The sequence below is a fragment of the Rhea americana genome, unplaced genomic scaffold, assembly GCF_003343005.1.
Source record: "Rhea americana isolate MKP2758 unplaced genomic scaffold, rheAme1 scaffold_3, whole genome shotgun sequence".
Classification (NCBI taxonomy): domain Eukaryota; kingdom Metazoa; phylum Chordata; class Aves; order Rheiformes; family Rheidae; genus Rhea; species Rhea americana.
The window spans coordinates 263368-281362 of record NW_028186423.1 but is presented as its reverse complement, the minus strand read 5'-3'; the positions used below and the strand labels follow the sequence as shown (position 1 = coordinate 281362).

The window sequence follows — 17995 nt, the reverse complement described above, 5'->3', positions numbered from 1 at the left end:
CTGAACACCACAGCTTATGATACAAAATATTAATTCTGAATAAAATCAAGCATTAGTAGTGTAGTGGAAGAAAATGATGGTAAGATTAAGATATGAAGTCTCCCATGTGAAATCTTTTGAGAGGGAATGTAGAATTATTGGCAGAAAATAGGGAAAATAGCAATGAAGTTGAAGGTCTCCTGTATCTCAGAAGAGTTTGTTTTGTGCTTAAGAATATGCAGACAAATTGGGGAAGAAAGAGCCTTTGAATTTAAAAAGAAATCGTTGAATGTACRGATTTCTGTGCTCTTTGAACAGAGGTGCCAACTAATTTGAATGCATATGCTTCCATCCATATTTTTATCACTTATTTACATGCATAGGCACATGCTTGCAGTTATGTATCTGTGTTTAAAAATGCACACAAGAGCCATTTATGACTTTGAGCTTGTTTTTGTTAATATTGTATATCAGGCCAGCCAGACAAATAGCAATAATATTTCTCTAGCTTACTCATTCTTGGATGTCTCATTTACATATTTATGCAGCTCTTATTTTGTTTTAAAAATAGARTCCTATGAAATGATCTGCCTAGACTTTTGCAAGGACACAAATCACTGAGCTTTTGAATTTTGGATTAACTCTATCCATTTTATTTTTGCAGTTCTGGACTTTCCCTGGACAGGTAACTATGCCATTGCTTTTCTTTTACTTCAGCAAAGGCACAATGGTTTCAGAATGAACACTTAAGTATACTTAGCATCTGCATCAACATTGTCTGTAACAAATAAACTTATCAGCTTTTTTATATTTATCTTGTAGAACTGTACTTCCATTCTAATTTACCTAATAYCAACAGTAATAAAATGAGATGAGCTTTGCATTGTTTTTGTATGTTTGTTAATTTTCCTTAAAACAACAAGCAGATGACAAAACTACTAAAACAATAAGAAAAAAATGGAACAAATCAAACAGACTGTAACATAAAACCAATGAAGATATTTGCAGGATTCGTTACAGAGTGACATAGCCCTGCATTATGACCTGTGTGCTCCTTCTCTCTGCTTTGTACTCAGTTGTGCTCTGCTTGCATATAGACTGAAAGGCCAAAAGGAAAGAGCTGCATCCCGGATTGGGGGGTGCAGTCTTTGTGCTATACCTGCAACAACATGACACATGCTTGTACCAACATCAGGTTATAACAGAGGTGAAAATCTAGCTCACTATCAACGGAGGGATGAACCCAAAATAGAAAATAACTTTTCTTCTTTTCCTTTAATGCATTTGGCCAGCTGCTGCATCCCATAAGGGGTTTCTAGTTTGATTTCAGTCTTGTTCAAACTAAAAAGGTTTTAGAAAAGAGTTTTCCTGAAACTCTACTTTTTGAGCAACTCACAGTGGGTAATGAGGATAGGATGTTGAAACAGGTTCTTGAAGCTGTTATATTCATATTTGAGTGAGATGGTCATTATAATGTTAGTCCTGCTAATAGGCCTGCAAGAAAGGGGACTAAATTTGCAATTCAGTCAATTTGTGAGCCTGCTTGAGAATGTATTAGCTGATGCTGATTTGTGCTGATTTGTACACAGTCAAAAAAAAACTGTCATTACTTGTAGAGAGAGATTTTCAGTGTAGTAAAAAGAAGGGTAAAGCATCAGTCTCTTTACCTAATAGATAAAATTCTGAATGTGTAACCTACATCTGTTACCTTTGAAGTAATGATTAGAGGCTCTTTTTAATTAAAGTGGTAAGGATAATCTGTTTTTTCGTGCAGTAAAGTGACACTTCGCCAAGAGGGAGCAGTATCCTTATACTTCATTTCCTCTGAACACTTTTTTGATGGACAAACTGGATCTTCGCATTCACTAAAACAATGAGARTAATAGGCATTTTTTTGCCAGTACCTTGGAGAAGCACCATAGTATCCTTTTTCTAGGAGGTGCCAGTATGTCTGCCACAACCATATACATAGTTCTAATTAAAATGTGATATTTACTACAGTGTTTCTGAGCCAGAATAGATGTTACATTCCAGTGAAAGAATCTTCCAAGATGACTGGAGAACTTGGTGACATATGGAAATTAATGGGATTTTCATGGTCAAATTTGTCTTAGCATCACTTACCACGAGGAGGTCTTGATTTGTGAGTGCAGCCTTTGAGGCTCTTCCACCACATCAGTCCAACAATATTACTGAAAATGATGATCAAACCACTTCGCTCAAGGGGCTTATAAACATTTGTGGATATAAATAACCCCTCTGAGGATTGGGTGAACATCTTAATGCCAACAAGCGAATTATGTGGGGAGAAGTTAGCTTGCCCAAAGCACAGGAACAAGCTGGTTGGAGCAGTGAGAATAATCTCAACTGGTATTTGAATGTGGGTGGATGCTGAATTGTGCCATTCCCACCAGCTGGTGCACTCACACCTCAGCAGGAGGCCAAGGCTGTGCCAGGTGCTATATCCTCTGCTTTTTACATGATGAGCCCGTACTGAAAAGCATAAGTGGTGGCTCAACCTATCAGCCTCCGTGTTGGTAGAACCAGCACCAGMTGTAATCTAAAAGCTGGAGACTATGCTCGTGTCGCCCTAAGTCCGAGGGCGTGTGTCCTGCCCATCAGCAGGCCTCAACGGGGTGCATCTGCCCCAGCTGCATGGTGCAGGTTCTCCCAGAATGAAGTGTACCGGGTGCATGTGTCTCAGGCAACCTGCCAAAATTAGTGCACTGGGGAGAATTTGGCCCCTTCTCTGTGTGGGCTCCACACTYAAGGAGAAGATGTTTTGTGGCACTAATAAGAAAAGAATTTAGTCCCATAGTTCTCAAGAAGACAAATGTCRAGTGCACAAAATTAAAAGAACACTTGCGCTGAAGACTGATCAGCTGCAGAAATGAATTAGCTTTGCTTTCCAGATCCTCCTACGCRTCCCCAGAATAGTTAGTGCAGTTTGCAGTTACACAGTTACCCTGTTTCTGAGTATGTTTTGCTCTCTTTTGTGCTGGTGAAAGAGATATTCTCTGCAACAAGAAAAGCAAGAGGCTCCCTACRTTGCATGTGGATAAAATCGAGGCAGAGAAGAGCATATGCAGGTATGACTGTTTTCACAGCTACATGCATCTCTGTAGGAGGATAAACACAGGTTTTGTAAGTAACGAATTGTATTGACATTTCCTCTGTGGGCAGTGCTCATGCTTTGTGGGGGTGCCTCTCGCTTGCACACAGCTCTGCGCTGTTATGTAAAGCCAGGCATGCGTGAACTGATTGCCAGAGACAAGCGAGGAAGAGGGGGACCTCGGTGAAGATGAGTCAGATGGGGACAGGGAACACTGTGTTTTTTGTGAAGTGATGTCATGGGGAAAGCACGACCAGAGCCTTACTTGTGTGTCCTCCCAAGGGCCCCTTTGCTCCCAAAACAGGCTGCTGGAAACTGCAAAAGGCAGACCTGCCGGAGCACTGAAAAATTATACATGAGGAAAAAAAAGCCTTGGGGGGAAATGTAACTCGCTTGAGCAATCGTGGAATACAAGTTCCAGGGAGGCAGGGAGGGCATCATGCGGTTGTTTCTGTGGAAACTGATGCCTGCTCATCACATGGAAGATAGGAGACAAAATCCTGCCCAGCCTGGCTGCTGCTCACAGGACAAGGCAAATGCCCCTGCTCCACACCTCTGAGTGCTCTCCTAAGACTTTACCAGTTTCCAGGCCCTGTGTACAGAAACAAAGGTTGATGAAGCTGCAGTAGCATTGCAATAGCTGCAATGCAACCTTGCTGTCAAAATACATTAAGGTTCTCTGAGAAATGCCAGAGGCATTCTCATTATTATAYGCTGTTACAGGAATGTGAAGTTGCCTCCTCTTCCTCCCTGCCCCCTCAATGAGATTAAGGGAAAAATGGGTTCAGAGGGATTACCTATTGGGCTTTTTTCCACTGTGGAGGTTCAAGGAGAGATGGTGGCTGGAGAAYGCATTTTGGATTGGGATTTTTGGTGCACAGCATCGGATAAAGGAAAACACACTGCCAATCTGTTTTTTCTGCTGTGTTGAGGAAATGAGTGCAGAGTTTTACTGGCAGAGGGGAGGGGAAGTGAGGAGGACAGAGGAAGAGAAGGGAAAAGAAAAAGGGTGATAAGCGCTGAGCAGGCCTCTCATTAACTTCTCTTGGTCTGTGCATATTCTAAGTTTGGGGATATGAAAAGAGATTGCTCTCCAAGCCCTGGATATAGAAATCTTTTTTCTTTTCTTTTTCTTTTTTTTTTTCCCTTCTGACAGCTGTGTTCACTGCAGTGTATGTTTTCATGACAGTTTCGTATTCATCAGTTTTTCTATACCAGAGCCAGAGGCGTGTTGCACAGCAGGTTGCTGCAGACGGGAAAAGCTGGTAGTCATATCTCTATACACTCTCCATATGCAAACCCTATGTGTGAGAGAAACCTCTTAAACATCGGGCTAATCTGCAAGTATGGATGAAGGAGAAGCCATGGCATTAAATAATCATGCAGGAGCCATTTTGACATCTCTCCTGCTTGGAGAGAGTTCTTGTACCTGGCAGAATGAAAATAGGGACATTTCATAAATTTCTCAGCAACAAAAACAACATTTGCTATATTAAGAGTATGGTAACTAGAAAGGAACTGCCGGTATTATCGGATGTTACTGGAAACTGAGAAAATGTAATAAGGAGATACATCTGCCCTTTTCCTTTATTTTTTTCCTTCATAGTTATAATTAGTTGCTGTTAGAAAGTCAGGGTGAGATAGACCTTTCTAGCTGAGAACAGCTATTCTGATACTCTGCTGCAGTTCCTTCTGCTGTGAATCGTCCCCTGAACTCAATGGCACCATTCATAGATGTATTATTATGAATGCAATAAATATTTGCAGGATTTTGACTTTACTGAGGTTGATGCATTGGTCTGTTTGGTTATCAGAGGAGATACARTTTATATTATTGTGAGATGAAGAATCAAACTTTGCTGCTACTGAAATTTTTGGGGGTACACTGTTGGGTCTGAGGTACATGTTATAAGGCTGCAGTATATTTTAAACATGACTGAAAGAAAACAAGCATCTGAAGACAGAAATAGAGACCTGGCTGAATCCCAAGAGAGGGGCTGGAGCTGGGAGGAATTTCACTACAGTAAAGATTAGCATCTTCTGTGAAGAAGAGAGCAGGAAGAATGTGAAGCATTTGTTGCATTTGCATTGTATTGTGACAAGAGATTCACCCTCTGTTATGTGCACGTTTCAGCTGCAGTTAAAATCCTGTGTGCCGCACTTCAACAATTTTTCAAGGAAAAGTCACAAGGAGGTGGGCACGGGAGCAGCTAATTCAGCGTTGTGTTGCACTGATTTTAGATTCTTGTGGTTTTATTCTGTATTAAAAATAAGAAGTGGCTGTTTACTCCAGGATTACTGAACGGCCTCTGTTCCCCTGATACCTAGAGGAGGCTGACAATTATTCTCCCTGCGTTCTCCCTGGAGCTATTTTCTCTGCTGGCGGGGAGGAAATTGTTCATGTTTCATTTGTGCTACCGTTGTTCCAGCTGCCAAAGCTGGAATGTTTGTCCGCTAGCCTACATCGGTGGCGGCGGTTTCCTTTTAGACTCACCATCTGTTAGTGTTATTACTATTATCATTTGTATGATGGCAGTGCCTAGATGGATGTCCCTCTGTGTTAGGCACTGTGCCAACATGTTGGGAACTGGTGTAGGCAAGTGAGGCAGAAAACGGGCAGGAAGGGGCGAATTCTCTTCCCAAATCCTATAGAAAAGCTGGGAACAGATCATCAAACTCCTCCTTCTCCATGTCTCTTGCCCCTCATTGTGTCTTACTGAAACACCTGCTTAAATATCCACTCTAAATACCATCTTCAGCGGTCTTCTAGTCTGCAGTTTATGAAGCAAGGGTTCTTATAAACATCCTCGTTCAAATTYTTAAATTATCTGTCAAGTTAAAAAGGGGAGAATTTTCATTTAATTTCACCTGGTCCTTATAGTGTGATCTGACAAGTATTCTCTGTAAAAGGGGATCCTTACTGCTTTGATGTCTTCTGCTTGACTCGTGGGGACCCTTGAAGAATGCTTTCAGGCCTGGATGTTGCAGTATTAGTTTAGGCCCAAGCCTCCAGAGCCTCTTCTGGGCTCAGATTCAGAGTTGAGCTTGGCCATGTTGAAATCCATCTAGCATTTTGCTGCTGCCTTTGTTTGGAGCTGTGCAGGCTAACGGTGGTGATGTTTGTACCCCACAGAGCTTGCAGTGCCAGAACTAAACCACTGAGCGGCATTGTCCATCCAAGAACGCCGGACATGCGCTTGGATGCTACCTGTGGTGTCAAGTACCTTACACCTGCAGCTACCAGTGCCACAAATGCATCCGTCCCTCTGCAATCGCAGCTSTGATGAGGTTTAGCAAACCTGTCACTCCTATTTGCATCGTCACAGATCGCCCTGCAAYGCTTCTTACCTCATGTGGATGAGGGATTTAGGTAGCAGATGGAAAATATCCTATAAAATCACCCTCAAAAGTAAAAGCACACATTTATAAAATGCAAAGCTCCTATCAGAGAACTGTAAAAAGTTGGCGGATAAATAAAACTGCTTGGAGAAGAGAAGACTGAGAGGGGATCTTATCAATGTGTATAAGTACCTGAAGGGAGGGTGTCAAGGGGATGGGGACAAACTCTTTTCAGTTGTCCCGTGTGACAGGACAAGAGGCAATGGGCAGAAATTGAAGCACAGGAAGTTCCGCCTGATCATGAGGGGGAATTTCTTCCCTGTGCGAGTGACGGAGCACTGGCACAGGTTGCCCAGAGAGGTTGTGGAGTCTCCTTCTCTGGAGATCTTCAAGGCCCACCTGGATGCAACCCTGTCTGCCATGCTGTAGGTGACCCTGCTGAGCAGGGAGGTTGGACTAGATGATCTCCAGAGGTCCCTTCCAACCTCAACCATTCTGTCTGATTCTTTGGAGAACATTGGTATGTTATCTGGGTTAAATCCAAAGAGACCATAAATCACCAAAGAGGTTTTCATGATTTAGAGCATTTGAGTTTGGTCTGAAGTGTTTTGACTGTTTTTCTCTCCTTTTTTGTTTCTGTTTTTAACATGACATTTGTGGCTCCAGCTTTTCAAATGATTCAATATAAAACTTACTGGAAAATGTTATCAATAATACTATCTTTTCAGACTTACTTTTTTTCTTGAAGATGAAACTTCGGATCAAAAGATTTCAACTTTAAAATAATTCAGAGCTTTTACTGTTTGCCATTCTGTGAACAATATTTCTGGCAAACRGCTTTATATCATGTTTTCTATTTTCATTTTCTGAAAATTATGACTATTTTTTACCTGGTAAATCCAAGTATTTGATAACTAAGTTTAGTTCTTAAATTATTTTAATAAATCTTAGTAAATATATAAAGAAAACGTAAAGGTGAACATTTCAAATCCTCCCAAGCTGAAAGAGGATCTGCACTTTCCATTAATTCAATTCATTGATTTTTTTTTTTTTTTTTTTTTTTTTTACCAAACATCATCCCACTACCGCTCTCAGTCCTGATTTTAGTATACATAGACCAACTGTGGCTGGTCTGAATCATGGGCCTATACAGGAATACATCTTGGAGTCCTGACCTCCACATCAGGCAGACTAGGGACCTGCCTAGAAGATGTCACATCTTCTTTCTGGTAAAATCTTTTCCACAGAAGACAAAAGTGAAAGGAATAAGTGGTTTTGTGCACCTCTGTCTTGCCCTGGTACAGGGTCATAATATGTGCATCCGGCTTCAGGAAATGGAAGTCTCACGCGTTTTCCGGTTTCCCTGTGGCCACTGTGCCTGATTTGCGTGGTAGAGTCACTTTCCTCTTCCACCTTTCTCTGGCCTCTCTTCCAGCCCAGAACTGTGCAATTTCTGTGTTCGTTTCTGTGAGCCAAAAAAGCTATATTGAGGAAGTCAATCAGGCATGACGTATTGCCATTTTGGAGAGAAGGCTGGCTTCTGTTGTCTAGCCCTTTGCTGTTATATTTTTAAATGCAGGACTTTAAATACCTCAAACAAAGCAGGGCTGTGGGGGGGGGGGGGGGGGGGGGGGGGGGGTTGCCAGTTCTTCGTGTAACAAAACGGTTTTGGTTTATATACATTAGAAGAGGATAGTTTTGTGTTTGACAACTATAACTAAAAGCCTGAGGAACATGTATTTTTTGTTGCCAAATGACTTGAGGTATGACCCCCCCCCCCACCAGTAATTAATAGCTTGGTTGTGCTTTCAGTCAGACACAGTGCTTAGAGGAAAGACTCAGAGCTGCAGTATCTAGGGAGACCCTCATGCCCAGCTTCCCAAGGACAAGTACAGTACCTAAATCCCACTGCAATCAGTGGCTCTGCATAACTACTGAGGACCTTGTATGAAGATCAACTGCAATACCTTAATGGTTACCCTCCTGTGTCAGCAAGTTAACATAAATGCAGTAAGGCTAATCCCAGCACAGTCATCYGTGGATGGGCATTCCCCAAGCACTTAGAGGAGTCCATGGCTGCACATTTCTGCTGTATAACAAAGTACATTATTTTATCTGGCTTACATGTTAAAAAAAGGGGGGGGGGGCAGCAGCAGCTTGTGGCCTTCTTTTTCTCTTCTCCCCAGATCAGAGCAAAATTCTTGTAGAAGAATCTTCCTTCCTCTCTCAAATGCTTTCACCCAAAGACTAGTGGCATGACAAGCACAGCTTTTCTGAAAGAAATACAGGCAGCAGAGAATCCCTTTATCGGTCCCATAGAATCAGTAAGGTTGGAAGGGACCTCTGGAGATCATCTAGTCCAACCTCCCTGCTCAGCAGGGTTACTTAGAGCATGTTAGACAGGGTTGCATCTAGCTAGGCCTTGAAAATCTCCAGAGAAGGAAACTCCACAACCTCTCTGGGCAATCTATTCTATCCTTTCACTGGATTTGAATTCAGAAAGTCCCTTCCCTGACTGTTCATCATCCAAGGCTAAACAAGCTCTATCATCTCTGCTTTGGATGCTTTCTCTGTCAGTCCCTGGCATTTTCCTCCACTGTYGTTGTAGGGCGCAGGCAAATCAAGCAGCTGCCAAGGGGACGGGATGGCCAGATCTACAAAATGTCCCATTACCTGTTTGCTGATGCCATAAGGCTGCAGAGGTGGGTGGCACATTGCTGCCTCTGGCTGCATTCACCTCCAAGGCTCTCCTCATGCTCAGGTCTCCATATGGAAGGTGCAGAGTCACCTCCAATACCTGAGCAGCTCACTGTTAGCATACATGACAAATTTGTTCCCTCTGCCCTTGCTGTATCCTGCATCTCAAGGCTTCCTCCCAGCTGAAAATAGAGTGTAAGGGAATGACCTACCCATCTCCCTAAAATTACTTATGAGTGGAAAAGCCCTTTGTCTGCACTGTGTTTATTTAGGATTTATTTCAGTTTGTGTTGCCACCATGCCCRGAGGTCCCAATTAAGGCTGTATTCATCATAGTGTCTGTACAAGCAYATCATAAAAAGGTGGATGTGTCCTGTGGACCCTCCCAGGAAATGCTGACAYGTATTGCAATAATACAAATTGATGAGGGCAGAGAGAGCATGTCTAATATAGCACACTGAAATGTACATCTGCTTTTTGACAGAGGTTTGCTGCAAATAAATAAGAATCAATTATTTCTGATTTCTGCACAGACGTTTCTTTCACATATCATAACTGAGAAGGATATTGAGAGGGAAAGAAGAGCTCGTTTCTAACACTGTAGCTGAAAYCCATCAATAATAGAAGAAATTAGTTTTCTTTTTCCTCAGATCTTCAGATCATGACTAGCTACCTTCTTGAGATAYCTTCCTTAGTCCAGTGCAAGTCATTGGCCTCACCTGGAATGACACAACTATAGGATAATCWAGATTGAAAGGGACCTCACCAAGCCATCTAGTCCAATCTTGTGCTCAAAGCAGCACCAGCTACATCAGGTTGGTCCAGTCAACTTTTAACTATCTCTGAAGATGTGGATTCCACAGCTTTTGGGGGAAACTTGTGGCACCATCACAGTGATTTTTTTCCTCTGCTATATAGTCTGAATTGTACATGTTGYAGCTTTTTTCCTGTTATTGTGCAACTCCAAAAAGAATCTGAATCTTTCTCCTCTATACCTTTCCCTTAGGCTGCTGTAGACAACAGTAAGATCTCTCCTGAGCAAACCTCAGCCTTTGTGATCTGACCATCTTGGTGGCCCTCCTCTGGGCTCACTTCCCAGGGACTGAGACTGACTGAGTTGTAGTTCCCCAGATCCTCCTTCTTGCTCTTCTTCAAGAACTATATGCTATTTACTTTTCCAATCAGGAACCTCCCGATTACTGTGGCCTTCCAAATATGATAGAGGGTGGCTTTGAAATGACACTGACCAGGACTCTCAGCACTATCTTGCATCATGTCCAATTGACTTAGATGCTCCCTACTCTCTCTTTCTCTACTGTGAATAATGCTTTGCACCCCCAGCCTGCTGTTAATCTCGGAGATGTGGGAAGGTTGAGGGCTAATGTTGCCAGCAAAAACTAGGGCAAAAGAAGCATTGAGTACCTTGGTGTTTTACATGTCCTTGGTTACTAAGTCCCCTGTCCCACTGAGYAGAGAGTTAACATTTTCTTAAGCCTTTTTGTTGCCAATACACTTAAAGAACTGATATTGTTGCCTACTTATTTTCAGTTCCTGGGACATGTTGTAGTATGAGCAAGCATAAAACTTGCTAGTATGGGAATGCTCTGTCAGGAAAGCAAAGCAGCAAAGAATTCACTATACAACCCTGCATGCCCAAAGCAGGGGACTGCAGTGTATGTTCAGGTTTCCAGCTTTTGCTGAAGTCCCTGCTGCCACTTTTCCACTATTATCATCTCACTAAACTAACATCAGCAACTACCTACCCACCCCACAGTCATAATGGCAAGCTGCCCATTAAAATCAATGGGAGTCCTTCCTTTGTTTTCACATTGCTTGGACTTTGGACAAACTTGTGGCTTACAAGTTTTTTGATGTTTGATCACGAAAGAAAATTTGATTACAGAAAGCAATGTAGAATGTTTGAATTTTTACTTCCCAAAACTACTGGATAGCCCAGTCTTATTTGTTTCGCTAACTGACCTCCCAACTTTTTTGTTTGTGCACAAAGAAATAGCATAAATGCTGTGGAACCACGAGATACAGAATACCTTCAAATCCTGGCAGAATAAGTGACCTCTTTGTCAGCTCCAGGCCTATCATGTCATTCAGATGCTTCTTGGAAGTGTTTACAGCTGTGTATCTTCTTTGTCCTCTGACCCTAAAGATCAAATAATTCTGATGCTAAGAGGCTGGATTTGAATCATCAAAATGATGATGATTGGAGACCAGAAGCAAATGACTGCTAAAGTCAAAGATATTTGGGAGAAAAACAAATTTATCATGAGTTGTTAGCAAACACACACAAGCAAGATTACTTTGAACGTTCAATGGAATACGTTATTTTCCTGAATGTGGAAGTGAGATTGAACAGTTTTTGAACTCAGGCAAGGTAAGACTCAGTAACATGATGTGTGCTTGATTAAGATGATTTTGTACTGCAACAAGAGGAAAATCATCCCACTGAAAGGAGACATTTGACTAGTTATCTGAGTGCTGCTGAGGAAGTAAGAAACCTGAATTTGATTTCCTGATCTCCCGTAAGGCAAACCATGTAGTTGAGATGATAACTTATCCTACTTACCTAAATAGCTTTAAGAATCTGGACATTCATTTCTTCRCCTGTAAGATGATGATGATGACAGTAATAATATCTCAGTGTTGTGAGCTACTTGGACATTGTGTTGCTGATAATCCTATCAATACCTTAATATAAATTAAATAGAAATTGTATTACTTTACTGCAGACTACTTTATCCTAGTCTAGATGTGACCCTTAAGATCAGTAGCTATTTTTGCTCATTTTAAATATTCAAGTTCCTGTTCTTTARTTGTTTTTTCCTTCTTCCAGTAAAGACTACCAGAATGGTCATACCTTAGAACCAGTTTCTTTAGCTCTGAGGAAAACAAGATTTATCCTGCCACTCCCTGACTTTTCCACTTTTATGAAAACTCCTCTGGCTATATCCGTATGATGTAATATAGCCTTCTAATCGATGTCAGTRGAATAATACRTTAATTTCTATTACAGTCTTGAAGTCCTGACAGTATTTTACTATGGGTAATATATAATATTTTTTCTGAAAAGTAGTCTTCCAAGTGATAGCCATGGTATTGAGAGCTATTCCAGAGAAATAATTATTCAAGAAGGATGAAAAACTCAACTGTTTAGAACAATTCCTGTTATAAAACTGCATTTGTCATTTCCCTGCTACCATAGTAACATAAATGTAAAAGCAAGGGCATTAGATAGCTAGAATAAGGGACCAATGATCAGAACACCTGGCTTCTCTTTCTGGGTGCAGTGTCCCTTTCTTCTGCTCTAGCATGGTGATCACCATTGCCTTGTTTTCTGATTAGGAATGATTTTTGGTTAGTTGTGGATGATGTGTTCCACGATCTTTTGAAGGCATACCATAAAAGGAGAGATAATGAAAAAAATGGGAGGAAATATTTCAGTTTCTGGATATTGAAACCTTCTAAGCAATCAAAATGATGTGGTTATAATCTCTTTGAGAGATTTTTTGGTACACTTTGTTTTACTTACAGTTAAAATGATCTTGCTTTTGGTGTAGAGTCAGTGCAGAGGTACTTGATCGCAACCAGCCATTTTTCTCTTCTTCAAGTTGGTTCCATAGTTTGCAAAACTTAGCAAAAGTGAAGGTCTATGTTGAACCATGGTTTTATGCCAGGTTGTGACCAAACTAAGTTCTAACAATGCTTGATTAAAAATTCAGAGATTAAAATCCTCTTATTAGAACAGGGTTCAAAAGCCACTCCCAAGYCTGGATCCACTCCTAGCAAGAGGCTCTATGCTGCTGAGTGAAGCGCACCAAGATTAATAAAGCATTATAAGGTCTATTTTTCATACTCAGTCATTACTTCAGTGTAAACAGATTGCAGTGCTTTGCATGGGGAGGAGTGTGAGCTTCACGAGCTGGTGAGCCATCAAAGATGATAACTGGAGTTTCTGTCTGTGGATAGACACATACACACACAAATCCTCACAGCAAACAGAGAGTAGAGCCTGAGCCGCAAATATGAATGTCATTGCTCCGTGCTCATTTTCATTTCTAGTCAGTAAAATAATTCACTATGTCAATAGTACACAGGAGGCATGGATACTCATTTACATTCCTTTGTAAAGGCTTTTAGATGATTATACATCCCTTACAGCCAATCCTATGATAATGAGAACTCTGATTTCAAGACACTGCCTGGCTTAATGTTCATGGACTCTGCACCAGGGTAAATGACCTGTGGCATAGCTTTAATTAAGGAAGACGGCCACATAATTAGAATAACAACGGCTTACTATCAGTTTCTGCAGCAAGTCTCAGCCCCAGGTGGTATGTCATTTGTGTGCACTGCCTGAGTGTGGGTGGACTACTACATGAAAGGCCCAGAAAGGAAAGCTTTGTCATTTTTAAATGGATATTACATAAACAGCACCCTTTGTAGAATCCCTGAAGCAGCAGATGCAGCTTATTATTGCAAAAAGAGAAACAGAAACCAGCRTTACACAACACAAACCTAAGGAGAGGTTCATATGAAACTGGTCCCTGCTCTTTTTGCTTGCTTTTTTGAGTGGCTGTAGTAAAAGATTTGGCAATATTTAAGCCTAAGAGCTGGCAGCTCTGTGGAGAGTGGAGCAGTTGTCAAAATATCTGGGTGCCAGGTCCTACTTCCCTCCTCCATACTTCATATGACATGTTCTGCTGTGACAAAAAATATCCTGGATATTTTAGGCTAAGATTTTACCTGCCAACTATAAAAATTCCTGCGTGATCAGAGAACTGGTTAGAAAAATAAGGCACCATTATTCATTAGACATTGTGTTTTCCAGATAAAGACTTGCATGAAAGGCTCTGAACAACCTGATACTTGGAAGAAATTTGGATGTGTATCTGCCTCTGGTTGTGACTCGCTTCCTTCTGTGTATTTGTAGTCAGATAAAAAACATAGCCTGTGGACTCCAATTCTTTACAATACAGATTATTTAAAATTACATTTAAAAAGCACCAAATCTGGTCCTGTAGCAGCTCCTGTGAGTCTTAGCTGTCATCTCAGCTCTCCTAGTACCATGACTAGACCCTCCTGTCAACTTCTGTCCCAGTCATCCTAGACAATCTTGTTGCTTTTCTGACCTCAGCCCATCATCTCAGAATATGGTTTAAGTCTTCACACCAAGACTATCTTGCAGACTTTTCCTGTGTAACTTTTCTGAAATATGCTCCTTCCTATCTATCTGCAAAACAGCTTTGACTACCAGATTGTCTCATTGTTTCAGTGACTTGATGGCTTCTTATACAATCACRAAGCAAAAGGACCTTCAGGGGTCATTTCATCTTACTCTGCAGCAGCTTCTACAGTGACAGATGATGTGTAACATGCTCGGAGAAAACAAATCTACAGTCTTCCTAGACAATCTATCCCAGTGCTTTCCTCTCCCTAAAATTAGGAAGAATTTTTTCCTGATGTTCCACTGAAATCTCCATTGCTGCAGGTTAAATATTGTCCTATCTAACATAAATATGGGGAACATATCCATTTCTCATTTGCAGCAATCTTTTATGTGCTTGAAAACTGCTATTGTGTCTGATTTCAGACATTTAGTCATTCTCTTTGTTCTCCTTTGCATCTCTACAACTGGTCTCTACCTTTTCTAAAGTGCACTCTATCTGCTTGTCATTTTCTGAGTTCAATCGCAAGTTTCCCTAGATTAGAAAATATCATTTTGTTCTGTCTGTGTGCACAAGGGTTAGTAGATCTATACAAATAAAAAGATAATATTATTAGAATCGTGCCATGTAACAGTAACAAGGTCAAAAATAATTATAGCTATATCTTATCTGTATAAGGCCACTTCAATAAATAGAATGGTGCAGGGATAAACGAAAGCAAAATCAGGCCTTTCATATGATATCCAAATGAGTTGCCTCATTGTCAGGCCTAGGAACTTTAAAAAAATAACATTTCAGAGATCTGGTTACAACATGACACAAGACTGACTGATGTCCTAATTACTCTGGTGGACAACAGACTTGTTCCTACAGAACAGGAAGCTAATTATTTTTGCCTATAATAAATTATCAGRTTTCACAATTAACATCTGCTCTTTAGCATTGGCACAGCACAATACGCAGCCAAWTTCGTTAACACCCAAATGTTACCAGAAGAAGGGTTTTATTTTAAAGTAAGACTTCATTAGTCAACACTATAATAAAGAACAGTAAACTCAATTATGTGTTGCGCAACTGTGATTGCTTCATACAGAAATCATACAGAGCATGTAGTTGGTTTTCCTGATTCCTCATGACTGGACTAATGTTTTTGTCTGAGATCTGAGGACAGGTCCATTACAGAACCAGCTGTTGTGTGTTAGTAATGGAAGTTAAGGTTAATTTACACACCTTGGCATGAGATATTGCCAAAGTGCTGCTTTGACTTCATTGAATGTACCTTCTTTTCAGATCCTTTTGGTGATGATAGTCCTGGATTTTCTCCCCAACAAAGGATAGGCAACTTCTCCTGTGATTGCCTAGGGATGATCCCTAGAACAGTGATTTACAAACATCTGGACCAGCAGACTACCAGCAGCCTACTAATTTTCCATGGACCACAGGCTCATACAGTGGGAAAATTAATACTGTTTACTATTTAACATAGTTTAGAAGACCAGTTACATGCCTTGCAGGCTGTGTGTCATCTATCTGGTTTATGAGTTATCATCCATCCTTAGACTCTCAGGACAAAGATCTGGGGGATTTACCATGGACACCTGGATGTTCAGTTATTTGTGTAGTTCTTGTTACTCCAGAGCAAGCTGCCCTTCTCAGCATAAAGTTTTGGGTCATCTTTACTATAGTGTGTATTTCTCGCCTCTCTTCTCTTTGGGATTCCCTGTGTTTCATGTCTGCTTCTTCCTTGGTTTAGGCCATATTCATGACTAACTTGTCATTCCAGCTCGGATATATTAAACAAGACTCCTCCCTGAAAACCATCAGTTGCAGTCCTCAGACCTTCCAGGTCCCGTGCATTTTACCATGAAGCTACTACCTGGCTCCATCCCTATCTACCTTTGCTTTATGCATTTACAATGCAGAGCTATGATGTTTCTCCCACTCCACAATGTGCCATGCAGGTGTTGCTGGCCAGTGGATCCTCTCATCTGCTAACAGCTAGGATGGGTAAGTTGGGTAATAGTCTGCTAGAGATGCCTGGACACTGCTCAATTGTCTGAATTGCCCCTTTTCCAAAGGAGCCCTCTAAGGGGGCATGTGATCCACCAAGAGCACTCAGAGCTCCTCACYATCCTGTGACCTGGTGTGCTAGGAGTGCTGCAGATGAGACAAGCTATGATGCCCTCACAGATTTCTGAAAATCAGCTGTGTGACAAGTCTGAATTCAGGCTTGAAGAGGATGGGGAGCTGATAGGTAAATGTATTCAGCCACTTTGGTCAGGCAGAGTTCATTGCCTCTGCAGGGCTTCTGGCCATTGATAGCAATGTGGATGGARATTTGCATGGGATATCCAAATTTGGATCTCATTTCTAGAAACATGACCTTCCCAGTAGGCTCCCTTCATGTTAATTTGTGATGTAGGATAGGTAATGTTCAAGACATTGTCTAAAAAAATGTTACCTAGTGAAAGAAGCTGTCTAATAAAGACAAAGTAGAAACTTTGTTATCTTCAYTGGAATACTTGGTAGGAGATTGCATTTTCTGGAGTTTCGCTATAGGGCTATTGAATGTTTTACCTTCTGAGGATTAGAAAGCAATCACTACAGGTGAAAGACAATAAAAWTTCAATTTGTCTCAACCTGTGGAATCTCTTACAATAGATCAGGCGAATGATTGCTTAGAAATGCCCGTTTCTTTCCATGGACTGTAAAAGGGTCTTGATCTGACTAGCTCACATGTACATGTCAGAACTTAAATGAGATGAGTTCCACTCCAAAAGCACAATAACCAAACCTAAATCTAGGGGATAGATATTCCTATGTCTCCCATTGCTGAATGAAGTARTAAGATCCTGTGTAGTGGGGCAACTACAAATACAGATCAAATTTTCAGTACTGTATTTTTGATCATTTCTGAATGACAGATCCATRCCACTTTATTCTTCCATCTCTGGATTTCCTAGGTTGTCATGCAGCAATGTATAAGAGACCAACTCTTCATCCTTCCAGACTTTATGTGAAAGCARAAGGTCCTCATATTCAACAGACACATTTCCCAAGCAGATGACTCACTCAAACCCAARCAAGTTAACAGGAGGACCCTTGTTTTGCTCAGTTTCTCAGAAAATTGTTGTGGACACAYAAAACCAAAGGCAAATGCCATTGGACTACTCATCCCTCACTATAGCAGGCAAAGCATTGAAGAAAATGGGTTCATAGCACCAGTTTTGGATATACCCAGAGTAAACAAATGTCATAAAAGTCTCACTCATTTGTACATTTTATAGCTAGAGCAATGCATATTCAAACACGTTAGTAGTATGTTTCCTTGGGTGCCTTGTGGAGTCAAACCATTCCACGCTAGCAATGGCCAAGTGTTAAATGGCACTGAAGCACAACAGGGACATTTCATCCCCAATTTACACTGGGGTGACTGACTGTGACRGGGATGGGTAGTGGTGGAAAGAATCCCTTGGGCTTTTGCACTGCTTCTGTGATTTAATTCTACTCTCTGCTGAAGGAACAAAACATTGGATTGTGTTCATATGAACAGGATGAACTGACTGACCTGCACCAGGATCTCTGTGTTTCCCAAAGCTTGATGGAAAACTGTTTGAATCAGGAAAGGTTTTGATGCAATGTAGTTGCTTCACAGGATGCAGCAAAAGCAGACAAAGAATACAGATTA

The 17995-nt window shown here is 41.1% G+C and overlaps 1 long non-coding RNA gene across 1 annotated transcript in view; it reads left to right on the top strand.

The window, feature by feature from the left end:
• Nucleotides 1–582: 582 nt before the first annotated feature.
• LOC146593278 (uncharacterized) overlaps nt 583–17995 on the top strand; it is a 40770-nt gene continuing 23357 nt past the window's right edge. Inside the window, exons 1-2 of the long non-coding RNA XR_014896416.1 lie at nt 583–664; nt 2988–3068. This is a non-coding gene — a long non-coding RNA (uncharacterized LOC146593278). The remainder of the gene's footprint in view (nt 665–2987; nt 3069–17995) is intronic.